Source organism: Mus caroli, unplaced genomic scaffold, assembly GCF_978045245.1.
Source record: "Mus caroli unplaced genomic scaffold, Mus_caroli_1 scaffold_17, whole genome shotgun sequence".
Lineage (NCBI taxonomy): Eukaryota > Metazoa > Chordata > Mammalia > Rodentia > Muridae > Mus > Mus caroli.
In genome coordinates, this window is record NW_028227272.1 from 84,799,114 (window position 1) to 84,812,688 (window position 13,575).

Here is a 13,575-nt window from a genome sequence, read left to right on the forward strand (position 1 = left end):
CCCATCGTATGGATAAGCACCAATTCCTGACACTATTAATAATATTCTGTTATGTTTGTAGACAGGGGTCTAGCATGACTGTCCTCTGAGAGGCTCCACCCAGCAGCTGACTCAGATAGATGCAGACACCCACAGCCAAACAGTGGTTGGAGCTTGGGGACTCTTATGGAAGAATAGGAGAAAAGATTTTGACCCTTAGGAGATAGGTATTTCACAGGAAGACCAACAGAGTCAACTATCCTGGACCCTTGGTGCTCTAAGGGATTGAAGCATCAACCAAAGAACATACACTGTGGGACCTAGACCTCCTTGTACGTATGTAGCAGATGTGCAGCTTGGTTTTCATGTGGGTTCCAGAGATTCAGGGTTTCATGTTGCCTGTACATGAGATATGTTCTGCTAGCTGAAGTGCCTTGTCTGACCTCAGTGGGAGAGGAAACGCCTAACCTTAAAGAGACTTGATGTGCCAGGTTGGGGACAAATCCAAGGGGGCTCTACCCACTCAGAGCAGAAGGGAAAGAGAATAGGTGAAGGATTGTCAGAGGGGATAATGGGGGGGTGCAGAATGGGATATAAGGTGAATAAGTAAAGAAATTTTAAAAAGTATATGACAATAAGCTAGGACAAAAAAATGCTTGATTGTGCATGGACAAACTTAAAGCAATAGCCTCTGCAAAGGAAAGAGGATGGAGTTTGAGTTGAAGTCAAAGTCTTGTTATCGTTTTCTTTTTCTTTTAAATCAGATATGAAGCTCAGTTCATATGAAAAAGAAACACAGCTAGCGTTTCCTGGTAAAGTTATGGAAGTCGAAATCTCAAGTCAGTTTCCCTGAGCTGGAGTCCAGATGTTGGCTCACGCTGGAACCGTTGAGAGTTCCCCTTTCTTGCTTTTCCAGCATCTACATCTGTATCTGATCATTCCTTGGCTTTGGACTCCTTTGCATCAATACCTTTGTGGTCATGTTGTCTTCTGTGGCCCACATTGCTCCCTTTGCATTTCTTTGACAGGAACAAGAGTGATTTTATTTAGGAGTCACTGAGCTAGTCTAGAATAATCTTCCCAACCCAACATATGCCCCTTGGACCAGGAAGATCTCCTTAGCCATGTGTAGTTCAGGCTGTTGCCACTGTGGCTAGATGGCCTTGAGGACCGTTCATCAGCTTCTATCAGCTGGGCAGGGCAGGTTGGTTACACTGATGTTGACCAGCTTCTGGCCCTGTTGATGGAGACTATGGATGTCTCTGTAGGAGCAGCAGGTCGGAGAGGAGGAGGGAACAGCAAGGAACATAATTTCCACTTTCTTTATGGGCCTGCCTGGTACTACGGTTGGCATCAGGGACAAAGTAGGGAAGAGGGGGTGGCAATTGCTATTTTTATCCTTTACCCAGAGCCCGGTTTGAAAGATAAAGCAGAATAAAGCCTCCTGGCGGTGTTAGGAGACATACATACCTGACTTTCCTGAACTGGTGTTCCCAGGACAACCGCTATACACATGGGGAAGATGCTCCAAGGCTGATTGATAGATTAAAACTTAGTGATTTCAGAGAATTGGAATGTTACAGAAATAGAGCCAAACTCTTTTGGGCTCTCTTTAGTCCTCTCAACTTTCATTGTTGACTTCTGTGTCTGACATTAACATCATTGTGACTATTGAGTACAACCTATTGGAGTGCTTTAATAGACCATGTGCTCAACCAAGCTGAGAATGCCACCAGATTAAGATATGAGACGGACAGTGGGTGGTTTCCCTTCTGTTCTGTAGTACATCTCTGTGTTATTTCTCACCAATGCCTTGAAAAGTGCCTTGATTTATATTTTCTTTTGACTGGTAACTGTAAAACCTGCTTCCACCTTGGAATGTGTTATTTGAGGGCACATTTACCAGATGCAGACCCTTTAAAGTACAATAATAACTGTCCTGGCATGATATGCCCACCGGTGCAAGAATGGCATGTATATTACAGGAATAACCAACCACTTTCTGATTGGATTTAGGGCCTGCTCTGCAAGAGAGAATTCATGCCTAGCACCATGGTTAGGGGCAACAACTTGTGGCCCTCAGTGAGAACATCCTACTACTATTCTGCTAAACCAACATAGCGTTAAACCAAGTTGTAGTGACTTAGCGCTATACTCATTGATTGGTCATCTCTCAACCCTCCACAGAGAGGCTTCTTTCTGACCGAGGGTAGTGATTAGCAGACATACCTGTAACTGGTCAGCTTCAGAGTGCTCAGTCTTAAATGGGACGTCTATATCATCTCTCCTCCAAAGGCTCAAGGATCATTGTGGGAGAGGGAGCAAAAATACTGTAAGAGCCAAAGGCTGTTGTTGCAAGAGTACAGTGAAACTATTTTGAGAACAGGTGCACATAGGACCTCACACTGGTTGTGCAAACATGCACAAGACTTGTGCAAGATTGAGCCAGTCAAAAATTCTAGTGTGGGGAATGCAGGTGACCATGTATCCCCGCCTTAACTGAGAAACTGTTGGCAACTGATGATGGCTTCTGGGGGAGAGGCACATTTTTTCAGATATGCAGGTCCCCAAGAGGCTGTGTAGCCTCCAATCCTAAGCACATGATACAGGACTGAGTGGATGGAGAGGGCTAAGAAAAGCAAACAAAACCAAAATAAAAAATAACGAACACACGATGTTGGGAGAGAATGGGGTGGGAGTGACAATGAGTGAATTTGAATGGAGGGAATGGAGACTGGATTTGGTCAAAAACACAGTTTATGTGTGCATAGCATTCTCAAACAAACAGAGGACCATGCTAGTTTCTGGGAAAGACCAATGGACTTGCTGCTAGCCCTTGATATATACAATGAGAATTACCTTTATAACTTTTAAAATTATCTTTATTCTTTTCCTTTTTCAGAATTGTGCTACTTAGGGCAAGGTTCAGTCTGTAGAGGGAAAGATGGTCTCTCAGGCTTTGCAGGTTACGCAACCTTTGCTGCAATGTGTATAGGCTCTGCTGTGGTAGCACACAGTTATGAATAGTATGTGAAGAAATGAATCTATCTATACTTTAATAAAACTTTATGGACACCGAAATTCTCATTTTTATATATTTTGCACAGGTAATGAAATATTTTTGATATTTCCAATCATTGGTAAATGCTAACATGTAGAGCGTATCAACCATTTTTAGCATGTTAAAAATGTATAGACAAGTGGGCTGTGTCTTCTGTTCCCTTACCAGAATGCTAAGGTCACATTTTATAGCTTATTCCGGGATGGTATCTTGAGGACAGGATGAGGTAATATGGTACTCAATTTGGAGGCCTATTTTATAAATATAGGATCTTACCCCTAATCTCATCTAATCTATCCTAATATCATTGAATGACTGTAAGAGAAATTGCTGAGATTGGATGTTAACATAGCACGGTGGCCAGTGGCCTATTAAGTTAATACGTTCCAGAAGCTTTTACTGTTAGTTACAAGGGATGTTAAGTCAGACCCAGGGGTGGGCAATGAATGGCAGTTGAGAGACTAAAGAGTTTATCCCTCTGCCTTGCAGTCTTTGGTTAGACTCTGATTCCTGACCTTGAACCCCTTCCCCCATTATCCTTATCCTTTTATTTTCTTATATTTCCATTATGTGTGCATTTCTTCCTCTTTGTTTTCCCTCAACAGAATATAAACTCCCTGCTCATCATTGGTTCCCAAGCACCTTCTCATAGGGGTCCTTGAAGCTCCATGGATGTTTTCACACTTAAAAGGTTCTCTAAACAGCTGGGCGATGGCGGTGCATGCCTTTAATCCCAGCACTTGGGAGGCAGAGGCAGGCAGATTTCTGAGTTTGAGGCCAGCCTGGTCTACAAAGTGAGTTCCAGGACAGCCAGTGATATACAGAGAAACCCTGTCTCAAAAAAACAAAAACAAAAACAAACACAAACAAACAACAAGGTTTTCTAAAATTAAATACTGAAATTAAACACACTTAAAAACCCAGAAGTATAGGATGATCTATGATGCTTTTACATGTCACATACTTTTGATCCAATTAATAAGGCGCAGCAGCCAGAATGGCCACATTGGAAGATACTGCCTTTGGGGACTAGGTCTTTCCTCTCTCATCCATCATGTTGGCTTTGTACTCTGCTAATCAGAAAATAAATCAAAACAAAACATCACAGCCTGGAGACAAAAGAGAGTATGAGTGAAACACTGTCAGTGACCGGTTGATGGCCAGCCCCCAGGCTGAGTCACACACAGGTAAACTGATCACATCTTTGCCTTGTGAATGCAAAGTGCAACTTCCAAAGAGACTTTCAGCCAACCATCAGACTGAACCTGGGGACTCAAATGGAAGAGCAAGGGGAAGGGCTGAAGGAGCTGATGGGGATTGCAACCCTGTAAGGAGAACAATGTCAATGAACTGGACCACCTAGTGCTCCCAGGGACTAATCCACCAACCAAAGGGTATACATGGAGGAATCCATGGCTCCAAATATATATGTAGCAGAGGATGGCCTTATCTGACATCAATGGGAGGGGAGGGAGGCTTGATGCCTCAGCATAGGGGGATGCTAGAGGGGTGAGGCAGGAGTGGGTGAATGGGTGGAGGAGCACCCTCATAAAGACAAAGGAGATGGGGAAGAGGGGGGATGGGATGGGGTGGTTGGTGGAGGGGTAACCGGGAAGGGAGATATCATTTGAAATGTAAACAAATAAAATGATTAATAATAATAATAACAACCCCAGTTCACAGAAGAGGAAGTGAGATCTCAGGATGCTTAAAATGACCTTCTTATTATATAAAGAATATTCTTTTTCTTGGATTGTTGATCCCTAACATCAGTTAAAGAAAGAGTATATTCAGAAGCATGGAAGGATTTAGAATTTTCTAGCACCCCTTCTACCATGTTTAAGGTGGGACCCCATATCTAAAGAATCTCTTTCTATCTGGTACACTGTCCTGGGAGAAGTTAATAGAATGTAAGAGCAGTTGCTATAGCTTGGAGAGACCCAGATGTCATCAGCATTTGGTTTGGATGATTGTGGCAGTGGGATCTGTACACAAAATACTGTGTGGCTGTTAGGCCAAAGATGTCAATGAACAACTGAGCAACTTGGCTTCCGTGTCAAGGGGAAGCTCTCCTGCCGTGTAAGCAGTAGTGCATGAAGGCTGGGAAATTAAAAGCCCTAACCACACGTCCACAACCATTCAAGCTACTTTAGTTTTCAAGTGAAGTGAAACCCAAACACAAATAGCCAGGAGGGTAAAATTTAAATTAAACTTCAGAATCGTTTTGTGTTGGAACCAGCTATAGTGTTTGTAAGCCTGCTGATAATGCTGCTCTTCTTGGGAACCTAGAAAAATAACCCTGTGCAAGAATCCCCCTTGACGCTATAGTCTCAGTTTACATGCCATGCACACATTCACTTGGAAACACAAGCTTGTGATGTAACCTTCTAGAAGGAGTTTCTAAGCTGAGACAGCCAGGTATGACCTTCTCTATGGTGCTATATAGTACACAACAGGATCTTGGGCAATGGCAATTTGGGCTTTCTTATTAGGTGGCTGTCCTTAGAAATGCCACATTAAACAATGGCAGGAGCAGCAGCAGTGACAATGGTGGAAAAAAACTGACTATGAGGAATTTGCTTGTAATTCTAGCTCCAGTGAGGTTGAGACAGGCTGGTCCTGGGTACAGCTGGTCAGCAAGCCTACTTGGGGAGTGCCAGGCCAATGAGAGGCCTTTTCTCAAACAAGAGCAAACAAAGGAACACATGGACAGAACAAAATGGGATGGCATCCTAATGATGGCTAGGCATCCTGCTTGCTGTATTCTGCTCTGCTTTATGTGTTGGATACGCATCCCTCCTAAACTGCGGATTGTCTCTTCTTCCACTCAAGTCTTTCAGGAGGTGGCCTTGAAAGGGAAGGGTGTTTCTAGGAACAACATAGATTAAAATCTTTCAGAATTTTAGCTTCTTTGAGTCACAAACCATCCTCAGAAATCTGACTCCTAAGAGAGGTTGGAGTCTACCTTGGTACCATGCAAGCAAGAGTCTTGCTACATGAATAATTATAATGTCTTATTGATGCCAAGTATCTTTCTCTCTGGTTTGGGAGTCATTCCAACCAAAATGATCCAATACCTAACAGTCTAAATGTAAGGTAAGAAACTAAAGGTAAAACACTGCATAAAATATATTAAAATATTAACTCCTCCTGGGAAGAGGTAGCAGTGTCGTCAATGCTTAAAGGTGCAAAGTAAGCGTCTCAGGCTTCTTGTTCCCTTTAGTCTATGCAGAAATATATTTTTGTTTAAAATGTCTATCAGGTTTGCTACATGGATGCATTTTTTTTTTCTTCAAGAAGGTTATCCCAAGCTATCGTTCTTGCTGGCAAGAACACACTCAGACAACGGAATCTTCTGCAGCAAAAGCTTTATTGCTTCTTCAGGAGGGAAGACCCCGGCCCCGGAAAATGGGGTCGCTTATGTAGCCCTCAGCCATGGCGTTTCAGCACCTGATGTGGCGTGTCAGCTCCTGATTCGTTGCTCGCCCATCACCCCATTACTACGCTCCGAGATGGGCAGTGACTAGGCGTGAGTTCACTCTCGCACTTGCGCACAAGGCTTGTTTACTAGTTAGGCACAGCGGAGGCCAGCACCATCTTATAATGGTGATTGCTTGCGGCACGGCTCTCCACAGAAGGTTTAAGAAAGATATTCATATAGAGTTATTTAAGGGTGCTTGGAATAAGGAAAAGGAAGAAAGTGGAATTATATAGTCTTTAAGAACCTTTGGTATTCCTTCATGTAGTCTAGGGATAGGGATTCATCAGGTCCTTTTGGAAAGGATATATTCACCAAATGTTTCACCCACAGCAAAGAGCAGTTCCAAGTTGCTCAAAACTTCTGCTCAGGCCAATGGAAATTTCCATGTTTGAACCTAAACTTGGAGTTTTGTCTATGTTTATTTAATTTGACAAGAAATTATTTTCTCCTTAAACAGAAACAACGTGAGGAAATGTTCTTATTCCCGGTCAGGAGAGACAGGAAGATCTTTTTACATCTTGCTCATCATCTATGATGACTGTATATCTTTTAATAAATGTGTCAATGTCCCTCCCCCATTGTGAGATGGTTTCCCAACTATAACTTTGAGAACAATTTATATTTGATTAATAGATAGGCAGGATCAGTTTTCTGTTGAATGACTTCGAAGCCTCTGTCAAACAGTACTGTGTGGCTGTAGAGTTTCTCCTGTGGGAGTCATTAATGGAGTCTTTGGCTGCAGTGTTGAAAATGTGTCTACTCTTAAATAATGTGCCTAGACATTGGGTCTAAGCTGCTAAAAATTGGTCTTCCAAAAGAAAAACTTGGGTTATCTTTAGCTCTGGGCAAGGAACCTTTGAATTCTTGAAATACATTGTCTGCTAAGTATGCCTTCGTTTACTGGAAGCCCTGAGCTCTGTCAGATAGTTAATTTATCAATATTATTTTTCGTAAAGACTTTGAACTATGATAACAACTGACCTCTGGAGGGTTTGAAGAGCTAAGGTCAGCTGTATGAGTGTTTATGTGACTGACTCTCAGTGGAAATGCTGGATTTCAGGGTTTGGGTGAGTATCCTCTTTTTTTTTTTTTTTTTTTTTTTCTTTTTGTCTGTAAAGGTCTTTATTTCACATCACGCTGATCCGATTTAGGCCTCCCTATTGCTTTTCTTTTTTTTTTTATTTTTAATATTTTTATTACAAATTTTCCTCAATTACATTTCCAATGCTATCCCAAAAGTCCCCCATAGCGCCCCCCACTTCCCTACCCACCCATTCCCATTCTTTTGGCCCTGGCATTCCCCTATATTGGGGCATATAAAGTTTGCAAGTCCAATGGGCCTCTCTTTCCATTGATGGCCGACTGGGCCATCTTTCGATACATATGCAGCTAGAGACAAGAGCTCCAGGGTTCTGGTTAGTACATCATGTTGTTCCAACAATAGGGTTGCAGATCCCTTTAGCTCCTTGGGTACTTTCTCTAGCTTCTCCATTGGGAGCCCTGTGATACATCCAATAGCTGACTGTGAACATCCACTCCTGTGTTTGCTAGGCCCCGGCATCGTCTCACAAGAGACAGATATATTTGGGTCCTTTCAGCAAAATCTTGCTAGTGTATGCAATGGTGTCAGCGTTTAGAAGCTGCTTATGGGATGGATCCCTGGATACGGCAGTCTCTAAATGGTCCATCCTTTCATCACAGCTACGAACTTTGTCTCTGTAACTCCTTCCCTGGGTGTTTTGTTCCCAATTCTAAGAAGGTGCACAGTGTCCACACTTTGGTCTTCATTCTTCTTGAGTTTCATGCGTTTAGCAAATTGTATCTTATATCTTGGGTATCCTAAGTTTTGGGCTAATATCCACTTATCAGTGAATACATATTGTGTGAGTTCTTTTGTGATTGTGTTACTTCACTCAAGATGATGCCCTCGAGGTCCATCCATTTGGCTAGGAATTTCATAAATTCATTCTTTTTAATAGCTGAGTAGTACTCCATTGTGTAAATGTACCATAATTTCTGTATCCATTCCTCTGTTGAGGGACATCTGGGTTCTTTCCAGCTTCTGGCTATTATAAATAGGGCTGCTATGAACATAGTGGAGCATGTGTCCTTTTTACCGGTTGGGACATCTTCTGGATATATGCCCAGGAGAGGTATTGCTGGATCCTCCGGTAGTACTATGTCCAATTTTCTGAGGAACCGCCAGACTGATTTCCAGAGTGGTTGTACAAGCTTGCAATCCCACCAACAATGGAGGAGTGTTCCTCTTTCTCCACATCCTCGCCAGCATCTGCTGTCACCTGAATTCTTGATCTTAGCCATTCTGACTGGTGTGAGGTGGAATCTCAGGGTTGTTTTGATTTGCATTTCCCTGATGATTAAGGATGTTGAACATTTTTTCAGGTGCTTCTCTGCCATTCGGTATTCCTCAGGTGAGAATTCTTTGTTCAGTTCTGAGCCCCATTTTTTAATGGGGTTATTTGACTTTCTGGAGTCCACCTTCTTGAGTTCTTTATATATATTGGATATTAGTCCCTTATCTGATTTAGGATAGGTGAAGATCCTTTCCCAGTCTGTTGGTGGTTTTTTTGTCTTATTGATGGTGTCTTTAGCCTTGCAGAAGCTTTGTAGTTTCATGAGGTCCCACTTGTCAATTCTCGATCTTACAGCACAGGCCATTACTGTTCTATTCAGGAATTTTTCCCCTGTGCCCATATCTTCAAGGCTTTTCCCCACTTTCTCCTCTATAAGTTTCAGTGTCTCTGGTTTTATGTGAAGTTCCTTGATCCACTTAGACTTGACCTTAGTCCAAGGAGATAGGAATGTATCGATTCGCATTCTTCTACATGTTAACAACCAGTTGTGCCAGCACCATTTGTTGAAAATGCTGTCTTTCTTCCACTGGATGTTTTTAGCTCCCTTGTCGAAGATCAAGTGACCATAGGTGTGTGGGTTCATTTCTGGGTCTTCAATTCTATTCCATTGGTCTATTTGTCTGTCAAACAAATCAATGGCCTTTATACCAGTACCATGCAGTTTTTATCACAATTGCTCTGTAGTAGAGCTTTAGGTCCGGCATGGTGATTCCACCAGAGGTTCTTTTATCCTTGAGAAGAGTTTTTGCTATCCTAGGTTTTTTGTTATTCCAGATGAATTTGCAGATTGTACTTTCTAATTCGTTGAAGAATTGATTTGGAATTTTGATGGGGATTGCATTGAATCTGTAGATTGCTTTTGGCAAGATAGCCATTTTTACAATGTTGATCCTGCCAATCCATGAGCATGGGAGATCTTTCCATCTTCTGAGATCTTCTATAATTTCTTTCTTCTGAGACTTGAAGTTTTTATTATACAGATCTTTCACTTCCTTAGTTAGAGTCACGCCAAGATATTTTATATTATTTGTGACTATTGAGAAGGGTATTGTTTCCCTAATTTCTTTCTCAGCCTGTTTATTCTTTGTGTAGAGAAAGGCCATTGATTTGTTTGAGTTAATTTTATATCCAGCTACTTCACCGAAGCTGTTTATAAGGCTTAGGAGTTCTCTGGTGGAATTTTTAGGGTCACTTATATATACTATCATATCATCTGCAAAGAGTGATAGTTTGACTTCATCTTTTCCAATTTGTATCCCTTTGATCTCCTTTTGTTGTCGAATTGCTCTGGCTAGGACTTCAAGTACAATGTTGAATAGGTATGGAGAAAGTGGACAGCCTTGTCTAGTCCCTGATTTTAGAGGGATTGCTTCAAGCTTCTCACCATTTACTTTGATGTTGGCTACTGGTTTGCTGTAGATTGCTTTTATCATGTTTAGGTATGGGCCTTGAATTCCTGATCTTTCCAAGACTTTTATCATGAATGGGTGTTGGATCTTGTCAAATGCTTTTTCCGCATCTAACGAGATGACCATGTGGTTTTTGTCTTTGAGTTTGTTTATATACTGGATTACGTTGATGGATTTCCGTATATTGAACCATCCCTGCATCCCTGGGATGAAACCTACTTGGTCAGGATGGATGATTGTTTTGATGTGTTCTTGGATTCGGTTAGCAAGAACTTTATTGAGGATTTTTGCATCAATATTCATAAGGGATATTGGTCTGAAGTTTTCTATCTTTGTTGGGTCTTTTTGTGGTTTAGGTATCAGAGTAATTGTGGCTTCATAGAATGAGTTGGGTAGAGTACCTTCTGTTTCTATTTTGTGGAATAGTTTGTGAAGAACTGGGATTAGATCTTCTTTGAAGGTCTGATAGAACTCTGCACTAAACCCATCTGGTCCTGGGCTTTTTTTAGTTGGGAGACTATTAATGACTGCTTCTATTTCTTTGGGGGATATAGGGCTGTTTAGATCATTAACCTGATCTTGATTCAACTTTGGTACCTGGTATCTGTCTAGGAACTTCTCCATTTCATCCAGGTTCTCCAGTTTTGTTGAGTATAGCCTTTGGTAGAAGGATCTGATGGTGTTTTGGATGTCTTCAGGATCTGTTGTTATGTCTCCTTTTTCATTTCTGATTTTGTTAATTAGGATGCTTTCCCTGTGCCCTCTAGTGAGTCTGGCTAAGGGTTTATCTATCTTGTTGATTTTCTCAAAGAACCAGCTCCTTGATTGGTTGATTCTTTGAATAGTTTTTCTTGTTTCCACTTGGTTGATTTCACCCCTGAGTTTGATTATTTCCTGCCGTCTACTCCTCTTGGGTGAATTTGCTTCCTTTTGTTCTAGCTTTTAGGTGTGTTGTCAAGCTGCTAATGTGTGCTCTCTCTAGTTTCCTTTTGGAGGCACTCAGAGCTATGAGTTTTCCTCTTAGAAATGCTTTCATTGCGTCCCATAAGTTTGGGTATGTTGTGGCTTCATTTTCATTGAACTCTAAAAAGGACTTAATTTCTTTCTTTATTCCTTCCTTGACCAAGGTATCATTGAGAAGAGTGTTGTTCAGTTTCCACGTGAAGGTTGGCTTTCTATTATTTATTTTGTTATTGAAGATTAGCCTTAGTCCATGGTGATCTGATAGGATGCATGGGACAATTTCAATATTTTTGTATCTGTTGAGGCCTGCTTTGTGACCAATTATGTGGTCAATTTTGGAGAAGGTACCATGAGGTGCTGAGAAGAAGGTATATCCTTTTGTTTTAGGATAGAATGTTCTGTAGATATCTGCCAGATCCATTTGATTCATAATTTCTCTTAGTTTCACTGTGTCCCTGTTTAGTTTCTGTTTCCATGATCTGTCCATTGGTGAAAGTGGTGTGTTGAAGTCTCCCACTATTATTGTATGAGGTGCAATGTGTGCTTTGAGATTTACTAAAGTTTCTTTAATGAATGTGGCTGCCTTTGTATTTGGAGCATAGATATTCAGGATTGATAGTTCCTCTTGGAGGATTTTACCTTTGATGAGTATGAAGTGTCCCTCCCTGTCTTTTTTAATGACTTTGGGTTGGAAGTCAATCTTATCAGATATTAGAATGGCTACTCCAGCTTGTTTCTTCATGCCATTTGCTTGGAAAATTGTTTTCCAGCCTTTCATTCTGAGGTAGTGTCTATCCTTTTCTCTGAGATGAGTTTCCTGTAAGCAGCAAAATGTTGGGTCTTGTTTGTGTAGCCAGTTTGTTAGTCTATGTCTTTTTATCGGGGAGTTGAGTCCATTGATATTAAGAGATATTAAGGAAAAGTAATTGTTGTTTCCTGTTATTTTTGTTGTTAAAGTTGGCATTTTGTTCTTGTGGCTGTCTTCTTTTAGGTTTGTTGAGGGATTACCTTCTTGTTGTTTCTAGGGCGTGGTTCCTGTCCTTGTATTGTTTTTTTTCTGTTATTATCCTTTGAAGGGCTGGAATCGTGGAGAGATAATGTGTGAATTTGGTTTTGTGGTGGAATACTTTGGTTTCTCCATCTATGTTAATTGAGAGTTTGGCTGGGTATAGTAGCCTGGGCTGGAATTTGTGTTCTTTTAGTGTCTGTATAACATCCGTCCAGGATCTTCTGGCTTTCATAGTCTCTGGTGAGAAATCTGGTGTAATTTTGATAGGCTTGCCTTTATATGTTACTTGGCCTTTTTCTCTTACTGCTTTTAGTATTCTATCTTTATTTAGAGCATTTGTTGTTCTGATTATTATGTGTCGGGAGGTATTTCTTTTCTGGTCCAGTCTATTTGGAGTTCTGTAGGCTTCTTGTATGTTCATGGGCATCTCTTTCTTTAGATTTGGTAAGTTTTCTTCTATAATTTTGTTGAAGATGTTTGCTGGTCCTTTGAGTTGAAAATCTTCATTCTCATCCACTCCTATTATCCGTAGGTTTGGTCTTCTCATTGTGTCCTGTATTTCTTGGATGTTTTGAGTTAGGATCTTTTTGCATTTTACATTTTCCTTGATTGTTGTGCCGATGTTCTCTATGGAATCTTCTGCACCTGAGATTCTCTCTTCCATCTCTTGTATTCTGTTGCTGATGCTGGTATCTATGGTTCCAGATTTCTTTCCTAGGGTTTCTATCTCCAGTGTTGCCTCATTTTGGGTTTTCTTTATTGTGTCTACTTCCCTTTTTAGGTCTAGTATGGTTTTGTTCATTTCCATCATCTGTTTGGATGTGTTTTCCTGTTTTTCTATAAGGACTTCTACCTGTTTGATTATGTTATCCTGTTTTTCTTTAAGGATTTGTAACTCTTTAGCAGTGTTCTCCTGCAATTCTTTAAGGGATTTTTGTGCTTCCTCTTTAGTGTCTTCTGCCTGTTTAGCAGTGTTCTCCTGTATTTCTTTAAGTGTGTTATTAAAGTCCTTCTTGAAGTCCTCTACCATCATCAGGAGATATGCTTTTAGATCCGTGTCTAGCTTTTCCGGTGTGTTGGGGTGCCCTGGACTGGGCGAAGTGGGGGTGCTGGGTTCTGATGATGGTGAGTGGTCTTGGTTTCTGTTAGTAAGATTATTACGTTTACCTTTCACCATCTGGTAATCTCTGGGGTTAGTTGTTATCGTTGTCACTGTTTAAAGATTGGAGCAGAAGCTGTATTCCACTCACCAGCAGTCTCTAAATCCTGCGGCGGGGGTCGTGGGTAGCTGATGGTAC

General features: G+C 41.2%; 1 long non-coding RNA gene across 1 annotated transcript in view; it reads left to right on the forward strand.

Annotated features, from left to right (window-relative positions):
• LOC147000676 (uncharacterized) overlaps nt 1-13,575 on the forward strand; it is a 79,484-nt gene that overhangs the window by 674 nt on the left and 65,235 nt on the right. The window lies entirely within an intron of this gene.